This window comes from Aedes aegypti, chromosome 1 (genome assembly GCF_002204515.2).
Source record: "Aedes aegypti strain LVP_AGWG chromosome 1, AaegL5.0 Primary Assembly, whole genome shotgun sequence".
NCBI lineage: Eukaryota > Metazoa > Arthropoda > Insecta > Diptera > Culicidae > Aedes > Aedes aegypti.
The window spans coordinates 127,823,352-127,835,256 of NC_035107.1; the positions used below are offsets into that span (position 1 = coordinate 127,823,352).

At 49.0% G+C, this 11,905-nt stretch overlaps 1 protein-coding gene across 1 annotated transcript in view; it reads right to left on the minus strand.

Moving 5' to 3' along the window:
* The window catches only part of LOC5568678 (neutral ceramidase), an 81,969-nt gene extending 70,667 nt beyond the window's left edge, over window positions 1–11,302 (minus strand). The window contains exon 1 of the mRNA XM_021847362.1: window positions 11,000–11,302. The gene's annotated coding sequence lies outside the window, so the exon portion shown is untranslated. The remainder of the gene's footprint in view (window positions 1–10,999) is intronic.
* Window positions 11,303–11,905: the final 603 nt, after the last annotated feature.

Genomic DNA, 11,905 nt, shown 5'->3' on the forward strand with positions numbered 1-11,905 from the left:
GAGCGACTCCACCCCCAAAACCCGATCGATTAGAGACATTAGTTACATTCGGACTGGCGGTGCAAAACCTGTGCGGTCACCTGAAAGCCGTTGGACTAAACTGGCATTTGTCTAATCCATCGTTGTTGCAGGAGCTAGTCGATAAGTTACCAGCAAATGTGAAATTCAACTGGGCAATGTACCAACAGCAATTTCCAGTTGTTGATCTCAACGTATTCGGAGAATATATGACACGAGTGACATCAGTAACCAATAGCATAACTTTGACTAACATGCAGCAAAAATTCGTCAAGGATGACCGTGCTAAGGCAAAAGAGAAAGCATTCGTTAATGCACACAGTACAGGAGATAAAGATTCGGAGCAGCAAATCAACGAAGACGGGGTACGCACTTGCGAACGGAACAGCGCCCAGATTTGAAGATGGAGCAGACAAAGAAATGTCCAGGGTGCAAAGTGGAAGGCCATCAAGCAAGTGAATGTGAAAAGTTTAAAGCCCTCAGCCTAGACGATCGTTGGAATCTCGTGAAGAACAATAAACTGTGTCGAAGATGTTTGACTTCGCATTTACGAAGGCCGTGCAAAGCTGAAGCCTGTGGTCTGAATGGTTGCCAAAAATTACATCACCGTCTGCTGCATTACGATCCTGCAACGGAACTAAAGCAGCCGGAACGTAGTACTAATGCAACCGTCACGATACATCAAAGCATCACTACGTCTATGCTCTTCCGAGTGCTTCCCGTAACACTGTATGGGAGATTCGGAGAGGTTAATACGTTTGCTTTCCTAGACGACGGATCTTCAGTGACACTGGTTGAAGAGGAAATCTCACGAGCACTAGGACTAGACGGACCAAGGGAATCGTTGTGCACCCAATGGACAGGTGGTATCAACAAAGGAATTGCAGATGCTCGCATGGTCCAGATGGAAATCTCTGCGCAAGGGAGCGAAAAACGCTTCAAAATTGGAGAGGCTTACACTGTTGACAAACTAGGACTTCCACGGCAATCTTTGGATTTCGAAGAAATATCCGAGCGCTTTAAATATCTCAGGAAGTTACCCGTTAAAAGTTTTCAATCAGCTGTACCCGGAATACTTATAGGAATCGACAACGTTCATCTTCTTGCTACACTCAAGTTGCGTGAAGGACGTATACAAGAGCCGATTGCGTCAAAAACACGAATTGGTTGGGCAGTATACGGAAGAATTCAGGGAGGAGAGCTGATGCAGCACCGTCAATTGCACATTTGCAAGCGATCTTCGCTCACCGAACTCCATGACTACGTTCAAGATTTTTTCGCATTAGAAAATTTGGGCATCGCAGCAGCCCCGGCCTTAGAAAGCGCGGAAGAAGAACGCGCCCGAGAAATATTGGTGGAGTCTACAGTGCGTACCAACTGTGGCAAATTCGAAACAGGACTACTGTGGAAAAATAATTATGTGGAACTTCCGGACAGCAAACCTATGGCTGAGAGACGTCTAAAATGCTTGGAGAAGCGACTTCAGAGGAATTCAACGCTATACGAAGTTGTTTGTAATCAAATTATAGACTATAAGCTTAAGGGATATGTGCATGAAGCTAGTAAAGACGAGATTGAAAGCCTCGACCCACGACGCACGTGGTATCTGCCTCTTGGTGTCGTTACAAATCCAAAAAAGCCTGGAAAAGTCCGCCTGGTTTGGGATGCAGCAGCCCAGGTTAACGGCACTTCTTTAAACGACGAACTCCTGACAGGTCCAGACCTCCTAACTCCTTTGTTAGCAGTGATGTTTCAATTCCGAGAGCGTGAGGTAGCAATATCGGCCGACATTATGGAAATGTTTCTACAGATCCTTATTTGGCCTGAAGATCGTAGCGCTCTTCTTTTCTTATGGAGAGATTCTCCTGAGCAGCCCATCAAAGTAATGGTTACCAACGTAGCGATATTTGGCGCGACTTGATCCCCAGTACAATCACAATTTGTAAAAAATCTCAACGCATCGGAGTATGAAGAAAACTACCCAAGAGCTTCGGAAGCCATAAAAAACAAACACTATATCGACGACTATCTTGATAGTGTCGACACGATTGGCGAGGCAGTTCAACTCGCTAATGACGTAACGACTGTTCATGGAAAAGCAGATTTCTTCATTCGAAACTGGAGATCAAACAGACGGGAAGTTCTTGAAGGGATAGGTGAAGTTAATACAGTGGCAACTAAACAATTCACTGCTGGTAAAGAGATAAACCTTGAGCGAATCCTAGGAATGATATGGCTGCCCGACGAAGATGTTTTCGCCTTCAACTTCTGTTTACGAGATGATGTCCAACGTCTTATGAATGGTGAAGAAATTCCAACTAAACGAGAAGTATTAAGCGTTGTTATGAGTCTATATGACCCTGGAGAGAGAGCATCGGTTGGGATGATAAAATACCATCCCGAATATTTCAAAAGTGGAAGCAGTGGCTGAACTTGATGGCAGTGATCTCTATAGTGAGAATCAGTCGTTGTTATTTTCCGGGCTATGACCCGATCAGCTACAATTCGTTGCAGTTGCACATTTTTGTTGATGCGAGTATAGAAGCCTACGCTGCAGTCGCATACTTTCGGATTGTAGACAAAGGAGAAATTAGATGTTCGCTAGTCTCTTCCAAAACTAAAGTAGCACCTCTTCAAGCTTTATCAATCCCGCGTCTTGAGTTGATGGCAGCCTTGATCGGAGCTCGTTTAAGAAAAACGATCGAAGAAAACCACTCCCTAAAAATCAGTCGTACAATTCTCTGGAGCGATTCCACAACGGTGATGGCCTGGATAAAATCTGACTCTCGGCGTTATCGTCAATTCGTGGCATTTAGAATCAACGAGATACTCAGTTTGACTTCAATAGATGAATGGAGGTGGATAGGAACGAGAGCTAACGTCGCCGACGAGGCAACGAAATGGGGTAAAGGAACTTTGGTTTACCCTGATAGCCGATGGTATCGTGGACCCACTTTTCTGTATGAACCTGGAAATGACTGGCGGGATGAGCAATGTGCGGAAACTACCGAAGAACTTCGACCATCATTTGTATGTGCACATGTCCTCGCAGAACCAATGATTGATTTTGCGCGATTTTCCAAGTTTGAACGATTGAAGAGAACTGTAGCCTATGTTCATAGATACATGGACAACTTACGTCGTGTTGTTACTGGTGTTCCACGTGAAACTGGGAGCAATCTAGGACAAGAAGAGCTGCAGAAGGCTGAGGTAACGTTATGGAAACTTGCACAGTTAGAAGCCTATCCTGATGAAGTCGCAGCATTGAAGCAGAACAAGGAAAAGGGAACGAAATTGTCAATTGAGAGCTCGAGCAAGATAGCAAATCTCCCACCAATGATTGATGATCAAGATGTTCTCCGAGTTGATGGTCGTCTGGATGCTGCAGATTGTTTGACATTTGATGCGAAGTATCCAGTTATACTTCCGAGGGAACACCGCCTGACGGAACTTGTTATAAACTGGTATCACGATAAGTACCGGCACGCCAATGATGAGACTATACTGAACGAGATTCGGCAAAAGTTTTTTGTATCGAAACTTCGAGCAAGCCTACGAAAGACGAAGTCGCGGTGCATGTGGTGCCGAGTTCACAAGAGTATCCCGGTGCCGCCGAAAATGGGACCACTACCTAAAGTTCGTTTAACACCATTTGTACGAGCATTCACATTCGTTGGTATAGATTACTTCGGCCCATATTTAGTCAAGGTTGGCCGCAGTGTAGCCAAACGCTGGGGAGTAGTTTTCACTTGCCTGACTATCAGGGCAATACACATTGAGGTTGCCTGTAGTTTATCGGCCGATTCTTGCAAAAAAGCGATTCGGAGATTCATCGCAAGACGTGGAGCGCCTCAAGAAATATATTCCGATAACGGAACTAATTTCATCGGTGTTAGTAGGGAGCTTGCAAAGGAACTCGCAGAGATCAATTCAGAGCTCGGCAATTTTATAACGGACACTTACACAAAGTGGAGGTTCAATCCGCCCTCAGCACCACACATGGGTGTGTCGGCGTATAGAATAGAACTACGGACGACCTGTTCCGGTGGTAAGAGTCCACCAAACGGGGTAACCCCAATTCAAGGTGTGATGCGAAAAACCGTGCTGAGGAATGAATGGTCGAAGGGGTGAAAAAGATGTTCGGCCGTTAACGGAGCCTGTGGGGCACCTGGGCACCCCTCACAGTATTTTGTCCCTTACCGCGTTAATGCAGGGCTCTGGCGTGGTGGACCTCTTTTCCCGTGCTACTCGTGGGATCCAATCATGAATACAAACTTAAACCAAAATCAAAATAATAGTAGTAGTGCAGGTAGTAGCAGTAGTAGGGAAGCGAACCCCTTCGCAAGAAGTGGGTTAGCTAGGTCTCCGTTGAGGAGAGCGGAAGCAGGAGGAGGCAGCAGTGCACGTAGTGCCAGTGCTGGAAACCATATTTCATCCCCGGCTAACGCATCGGGTGAGATTATGGATGGAGCGTGGTTGATGAGGGCCATCAATAAAAGTAGAGATGGGCTCTCTGCGATGGAAGTGGCTGCACAGCAGCTCGACTCCATAATTGACTTTGCGTCCTCGAAGTCTAACATCAGCAAGGACCTCAAGCAGGCCCTGTTCAGACTTCGTAAGTCGATGTTCGCGGCCAAGCAGAACCATGCTGAACCCATGGCGACTGTGGCTGCGGCAGAACCCGTGAAATTGAAGGTGCCGAAGTCTACCCAGACGGAGCCCTTCGTCTTCGCGGGTAGCCCCAAAAGTGCGGAAGCGAATGCTTACAACAAGCAATCGCAGAAGCGCGCGAGGCAGCCGTCAAGGGAGGAGCTACCCGGCGGCGCTCGCAAGGCCAGGCGGATATTAACCCCGAAAACCGGCAGAAGTGCCGGAAAATCGGACCCCAGCCAGGCGTCCCGGAAAGCCGAGAAGGGTGGGCCCGAAAAGGCTGGCCCCTCACGGAGTGATGGGAACAGGGGGTTGCGACCTTTGAGAGGTCCTCAATCACCACAGGTTAGGGCGGATCAGGGGGGGGGACGCCCCCTGGACAACCGTAGTGAGAAAGAAGAAGAAGGAGATGCAGGAAGTTCAGGAGCGCAGGGATACCAGGCCTAAGAAAAGTAGGAGGGTAGGTGCCAAGCGCGAAAAGGGTGATGCGATCATCATCAAGACGGAAGAGTCCAAGTACTCGGAAGTCCTGAAGGCGATGCGCAGTGACGCGAAGCTCGCAGATCTTGGAGCCGACGTACGCAGTGTCAGACGCACTCGTACAGGTGAAATGATTCTCGAGCTTAAGCGCGACAAGGAGCGCAAGGGCGCCGCCTACAAAAGTTTGGCGGAAGAGGTCCTTGGCGAGGGTGTCGAAGTGAGGGCTCTGACGCAGTCAGTGACTCTGAAGGTGATGAACCTTGACGAGATCACCAACGCAGAAGAGCTCGTCACAGCACTGCGGCAACAGTGCGAGATTCAGGTGCCCACCGCTGCCGTTCAGCTACGGAAAGGTCCGGCAGGTACTCAGGTGGCCTTAGTACACCTACCTGTGGCGGACGCAAATAAGTCCGCTAAAGTAGGCAAAATCAAGGTTGGTTGGTCAGTATGCTCACTGAACATACATGAGCAACCGGTGATCTGCTTTAGGTGTAGGGAACCAGGACACAAGTCCTGGGGCTGTAAAGGCCCTGATAGGACCAAGTTGTGTAGGCGTTGTGGTGAGGAAGGTCATAAGGCACTAGGCTGCAAGAACCCTCCCAAGTGCTTGATTTGTTCCGGCAAGTCCGTGAACAACAATCATCCAACGGGAGGCTCAAGGTGCCCGACCTTCAAACGAGCCATTAACGAAAAGTCACAGTGCAGGTAACGCAGCTGAACCTGAACCACTGTGACGCAGCTCAGCAACTGCTGTACCAGGCAGTTGCTGAGTGGGGGACGGACATCGCCATCATATCGGACCCATACCGAGTACCCGCCGGCAACGGCAACTGGGTCGTGGATGGATCCGGAAAAATGGCGGCGATATGGACGACGGGTAAATACCCCGTCCAGGAGTTGGTGTCTACTACCTACGAGGGCTTCGTGATCGCCAAGGTAAACGGGGTCCTCTTTTGTAGCTGCTATGCGCCTCCGAGTTGGTCGACCGAGCGGTTCACGCAGATGCTGGACTGCATGACGACCGTGTTGACAGGGCGAAGGCCAGTAGTAATAGCGGGTGACTTCAATGCCTGGGCCGTGGAATGGGGAAGCCGCATCACGAACCAGCGAGGTCAAATCCTGCTAGAGGCACTGGCCGTGCTAGATGTCGATCTGGCTAATGTTGGTACCAAAAGTACCTTCAGCCGAAACGGAGCGGAGTCGATTATCGACGTTACTTTTTGTAGTCCTGGCCTAACGAGTAGTTCGAACTGGAGGGTAGACCATGCCTACACTCACAGCGACCACCTGGCGGTTCGCTACAGTATCGACTACAACAACAGCAGGCAGCGCGTAGAGGAAGCGGCTAGGTCACGGCCAAGCCCTCGTAGGTGGAAGACATCGTACTTCAATGACGAAGTACTTAGGGAGGCGCTCCGTCGTGAGCGTAACCTACTCGGCCTAAGCGGGGACGAACTGGTAGCGGTGCTTTCGCGTGCGTGCGATGCGACCATGCCTAGGAAAGTCCACCCTAGAAATGGGAGACCACCGACGTACTGGTGGACTCAAGCAATTGCGAACCTGCGCCGTGCCTGCCTACGGGCCAGGAGGCGGATGCAGCGAGCACGTACCGAGCAGGAGCGTGAAGAACGACGGGCGGTGTTCACCGCTGCCAAAGTCGCGCTGAAGTCCGAGATAAGGGCAAGCAAAAAGGCCTGCTTCGAGGGACTCTGTCAGAGTGCCAACGCGAACCCGTGGGGTGATGCCTACAGGATCGTTATGGCGAAGACAAGAGGTGCAATTGCTCCTACGGAGCAATCTCCACAGATGCTGGAGAGGATCATCGAGGGGCTCTTTCCGCGCCACAACCCTAGCCCATGGCCTCCTTTTGTAGGACAGCCGGGGATTGGGGCTGGCGATGAGGATAGAGTAACCGATGAGGAACTTGTAGGGATTGCAAAATCCCTAAGCATGGGGAAGGCACCAGGTCCGGACGGAGTTCCAAACCTGGCCCTCAAAGTCGCAATCTTGGAGGCTCCCGGTATGTTCAGATCTGCTATGCAGATATGCCTGGACGAGGGAGTATTTCCAGATGCGTGGAAGAGGCAGAGCCTGGTACTATTGCCAAAGGCGGGGAAACCACCTGGTGACCCGTCGGCGTATAGACCAATATGCTTGATTGACACGGCGGGGAAGGTGCTCGAGAAGATCATCCTCAACAGACTGTTGAGGTACACTGAGAGTGTAAATGGTCTCTCAAGCAACCAGTTCGGCTTCCGGAAAGGGAAGTCCACCGTAAACGCTATTCTGACGGTTAAGAAAACCGCTGAGATAGCACTCCAGCGTAAGAGAAGGGGGATTCGCTACTGCGCAGTAGTGACTCTGGATGTAAGGAACGCATTTAATAGTGCCAGTTGGGCGGCTATTGCCGATGCGCTCCTGCGTCTGGGGATACCCGAGTACCTGTACAAGATTCTCGGAAGTTACTTCCAGAATCGGGTATTAGTCTATGACACAGAGGTGGGTCGGAAGTGCTTTCACATAACCTCAGGAGTCCCGCAAGGTTCCATCCTGGGCCCGGTGTTATGGAATGTCATGTACGACGAGGTGTTGAGATTAAAATTCCCGGCGGGTGTGGTCATCGTTGGCTTTGCCGACGATATTACGCTGGAGGTCTACGGTGAATCGATCGAAGAAGTGGAATTGACTGCAGCCCACTCGATCGCAATTGTGGAGGAGTGGATGAGCTCCAGGAAACTGGAATTGGCTCACCACAAAACTGAGGCGGTTGTTGTCAACAACCGAAAGTCGGTGCAGCAAGCGGTGATCAGTGTAGGCGACTGCACGATCACTTCGAAGCGCTCCGTCAAACACTTGGGGGTGATGATCGACGATAAGCTTACCTTCGGTAGCCACGTCGATTATGCCTGCAAGAGAGCCTCCACAGCTATTGTGGCACTGTCCCGGATGATGTCCAATAGCTCTGCGGTGTACGCCAGCAAGCGAAAGCTTCTGGCCAGTGTCGCCTCGTCCATACTGAGGTATGGTGGCCCGGCTTGGGGCACGGCCTTAAGTACCAAGAGCTACCGTAGCAAGCTAGAGAGTACTTATAGGCTAATGTGCCTGAGGGTTGCGAGCGCGTACCGTACCGTGTCACACGATGCACTCTGCGTCATCACCGGTATGGTGCCTATTGGTATCCTTATCATGGAAAACATAGAGTGCTTCGAAATGCGCGGCACAAGAGGCATACGCAGGACTGCCAGACTGGCCTCCATGGTCAAATGGCAGCGTGCGTGGGACAGTTCCACCAAGGGAGTGTGGACTCACAGGTTGATTCCGAGGTTAGATATCTGGGTCAATAGGCGCCATGGGGAACTAACATTCCACCTGACACAGTTCCTTTCGGGCCATGGTTGCTTTAGACAGTATCTACACCGTTTCGGTCATGCGGGTTCTCCCGAATGTCCAGTTTGTGCAGGTTTAGAGGAAACGGCGGAACACGTTTTGTTCGTGTGCCCGCGTTTCCGCACAATGCGTGACCGCATGTTGGCCACATGCGGTCGGGACACGACTCCGGACAATTTGGTCCAGAGGATGTGTGAAGACGAGTTTGGCTGGAATGCCGTTTCATCGGCTATCACCCACATCGTCTCGGAACTGCAAAGGAGGTGGCGAGTGGACTCGAGGAGTGGCTAGTGCAGACGCTAAACAACAGGTGGTCCAAGGGTTCGCAGTCGGCCACGTAGGTCATACCGGTGCCCTACGGTCGAAATCGACCCTTACAGCGATTAAGTGGCCGCGGGGAGAACATCCTGGTAGCGCTGCTGTCGTGGCGCCGGCCTACTGGGTGGATACGAGCCTCTGGTTGTTCGGGGCAGGTGGAGGCCCCTTCGTCAGCAATCCCAGCTGGTGCTAGCTGATAGGGCCTGAGCCTTCAGTAGGTCAAATTGCGAAGCCCGCAGTATCAGTTCTTGACACCTGCGGTGCAGCTGGGCGCGGGCGTAGTGGTCGACCCTGCCCGCTTTCAGCGGACAACGGGAGGTGAGGACCACTTGGGAAGCTGGCAAAGCGTCAGCATGCTACCTTGGTGGACCCCCCTAAGCGTGTCATCGATGTTCGTTGCTGCATGGCTACGCAGCTAACCTGGAGGATGCGATGTGCAATAGCCCCTCTTCTAAGCAATGCCTTCTTGGTGGTCCCGGAGAGACGAAGGGTTTGGCGGCAATGGAAATGGTTTAGTGGGTCGGGGTGTAGTCCTGTTTACTGCTTGCATGTAGTAAATGGTCCCTAACCCCACACGGCGTCTGTTGAGCAGATTATCCCCCCATTGCTTAGAAGAAAAAAAAAAAAAAAAAAAAAAACCACACATGGGAGGATGCTGGGAGAGAATGGTGAGGCCCATCAAAACGGCACTTGAAGTCATACCAATCGACCGCAAGCTAGACGACGAATCATTAGCAACGATGTTTTTGGAAGCTGAAAGAATGATCAACTCGCGGCCATTGACGTTTGTATCCCTGGCGACGTCCGACGATGAAGCAATTACTCCGAACCATTTCCTGCTGCTTAGTTCAAGTGGAGTTCAACAGCCAGTAAAACTGCCAGTGGACGAAAAACAAGCTCTGCGAAGCAGTTGGGATATGATTCAACGCACGTTGGATCGGATGTGGCGACGTTGGATCACAGAGTACCTTCCAACGATTGCAAGAAGAACAAAATGGTTCAAAGGTGTTCGAAAAATCAAAGAGGGTGATTTGGTGGTTATTGCTGATGAGAAGGTCAGAAATAGATGGTTGAGGGGTCGGGTGGCGCGTGTATATCCAGGTAAAGACGGAACAATACGGAAGGCTGATGTGATGACTACTGGTGGTATACTAAGTCGAGCTGTTGCTAAGCTTGCGCTATTAGACGTGGAACCGAAGGATGGCGCCGGATCGGAAGTTCAGGCGACATGAGGGGGAGGATGTTGCGCGCAAGCCCCTCGTACGAGAATGAACATTGTGGAGTTTGACAGAAAATTGTGAGTGGCAGACGTTTCACGTTCTGATCACTATCAGGGAAAAATAAAACAGTTATCCAGATCGCTCAAAATCATCGGAAGGTTGAAAAGGATTTGTAAGATAAAATTAATTTACTATACCTTAAATACTCTAAAACAATTGAACTTACAGGCTAATCTGAACTTAAACGCTAAATTGAACTTAAAAACTATAATTTGTTCACGATCGAATTAAATAGGAGACTAAATTGTAAGTAACAATATATCCATGCAAACCGGTGATATAATGAATTGAAATAAAATTTCAGCTTGAGCTTTACCCTACTGCAAAAGCGAGTTTCGCTTCAAGAGCTCCGAATAACGTGAACAGCTTGCGAACAGGTCAACGGATTTGAATGATTCTTTCTCAGTTTTGTTCGTCAATTCTCCGACGTGTTTGTGTGTATAAAAATCCCAGGATATTCGCCGGGAAAGTCGGACAAACGAGCGTGAACGGAACTGTCATTTTGTATGGGACGATCAACAGCCTACTTGATGGCAAGACGAAGTTTGCCGGGCCCACTAGTAATAAATAAAATGGGTCCTAATACACTTCTCAGTGGCATACCAAGGGTACTTTCCATAATATTCGAAACATAATTATTTAAATCTAGAACATGTTTCAATAATTTAGAGCTTTTTTTTCAAAGATTCAATTCAATCATTCTAAATATATTTTTACGTAAAAAAATAATAGACAAGTATTCGAAAGACGTATTCAGATATGAAAAAAGGGCTGCTGTTATTTTCTGACGATATTTTATTCATTCATACCTGCCTATATCTGTGGTACAGACACCCTACCCTTAAACAAAAAATTTTTACACCTACCGTATTATACTACTCGATCGCTACCTGGACCTTTCCCTCTTTAACAACTCTCTTTGCAGAACCTTTTTCTATTTTGAAAACTGTGCACGCGTTTATCAAATCAATAATCTGCCAGTCACTTCCGAGCTTCTCACTTCCTACTCCGAAACTGGTTTATCCTCTTAACAGTTGTAACGACAACACGATACACAATAACTAACCGTGCAAATCAGCAAAATAATCGTCTGGTTCGAATGGCGACGCTTCTAGATTCTCTATTTCGCGTGTTTACCGCCCGAGTTCACAAACAAAACTGAATCGAATCAATCTTGGCACAGTATGAGCAAAAACTGTCTCTACTCTACCCCCGCATACAGAACCGAAACACAGTCCATTATTATAGACCATGGAAGGCAAAGCAGACAAACAGGAAAACGGTACAAACGAATCGTCTACCAGCTGGTTCCATAGCATCACAGTTCTAGAGCTCTGCGAATCAGCCGCTCTTGCCCATTTCACTGAACGTGTATGTGAAGCTTACCACTAAGTGTGGTAGACGCCTCTCCAAGCTTAGGTGTTATGAATCATATGTTTGAGCCGGTGTTCAGCTGTCCACTGGTGCTTACCATAGAAGCAGAAATTGCGAGCAACAACAAACGAACAGAAATGTAAACAGAACTCAATGAAGAGAGAACACTGAGTCGCAGTCATGACTGGGAGAGAGAAATAAAAATAAGACGGATGAATCCCGCCATGATTGCACCAGTTTACTGCCAACTGGTGGCCAGTAGGCGAACAAATATGTTTGTAAAAATTGAGTTGTTCATTAGAGTGACCCGTTTTTCAGGAAGTACCATCTCCAATGGCTCATATATGTCAGTTATACACATCCAGTATAGAATACAGCGATTCTAAATTGTTCACGTT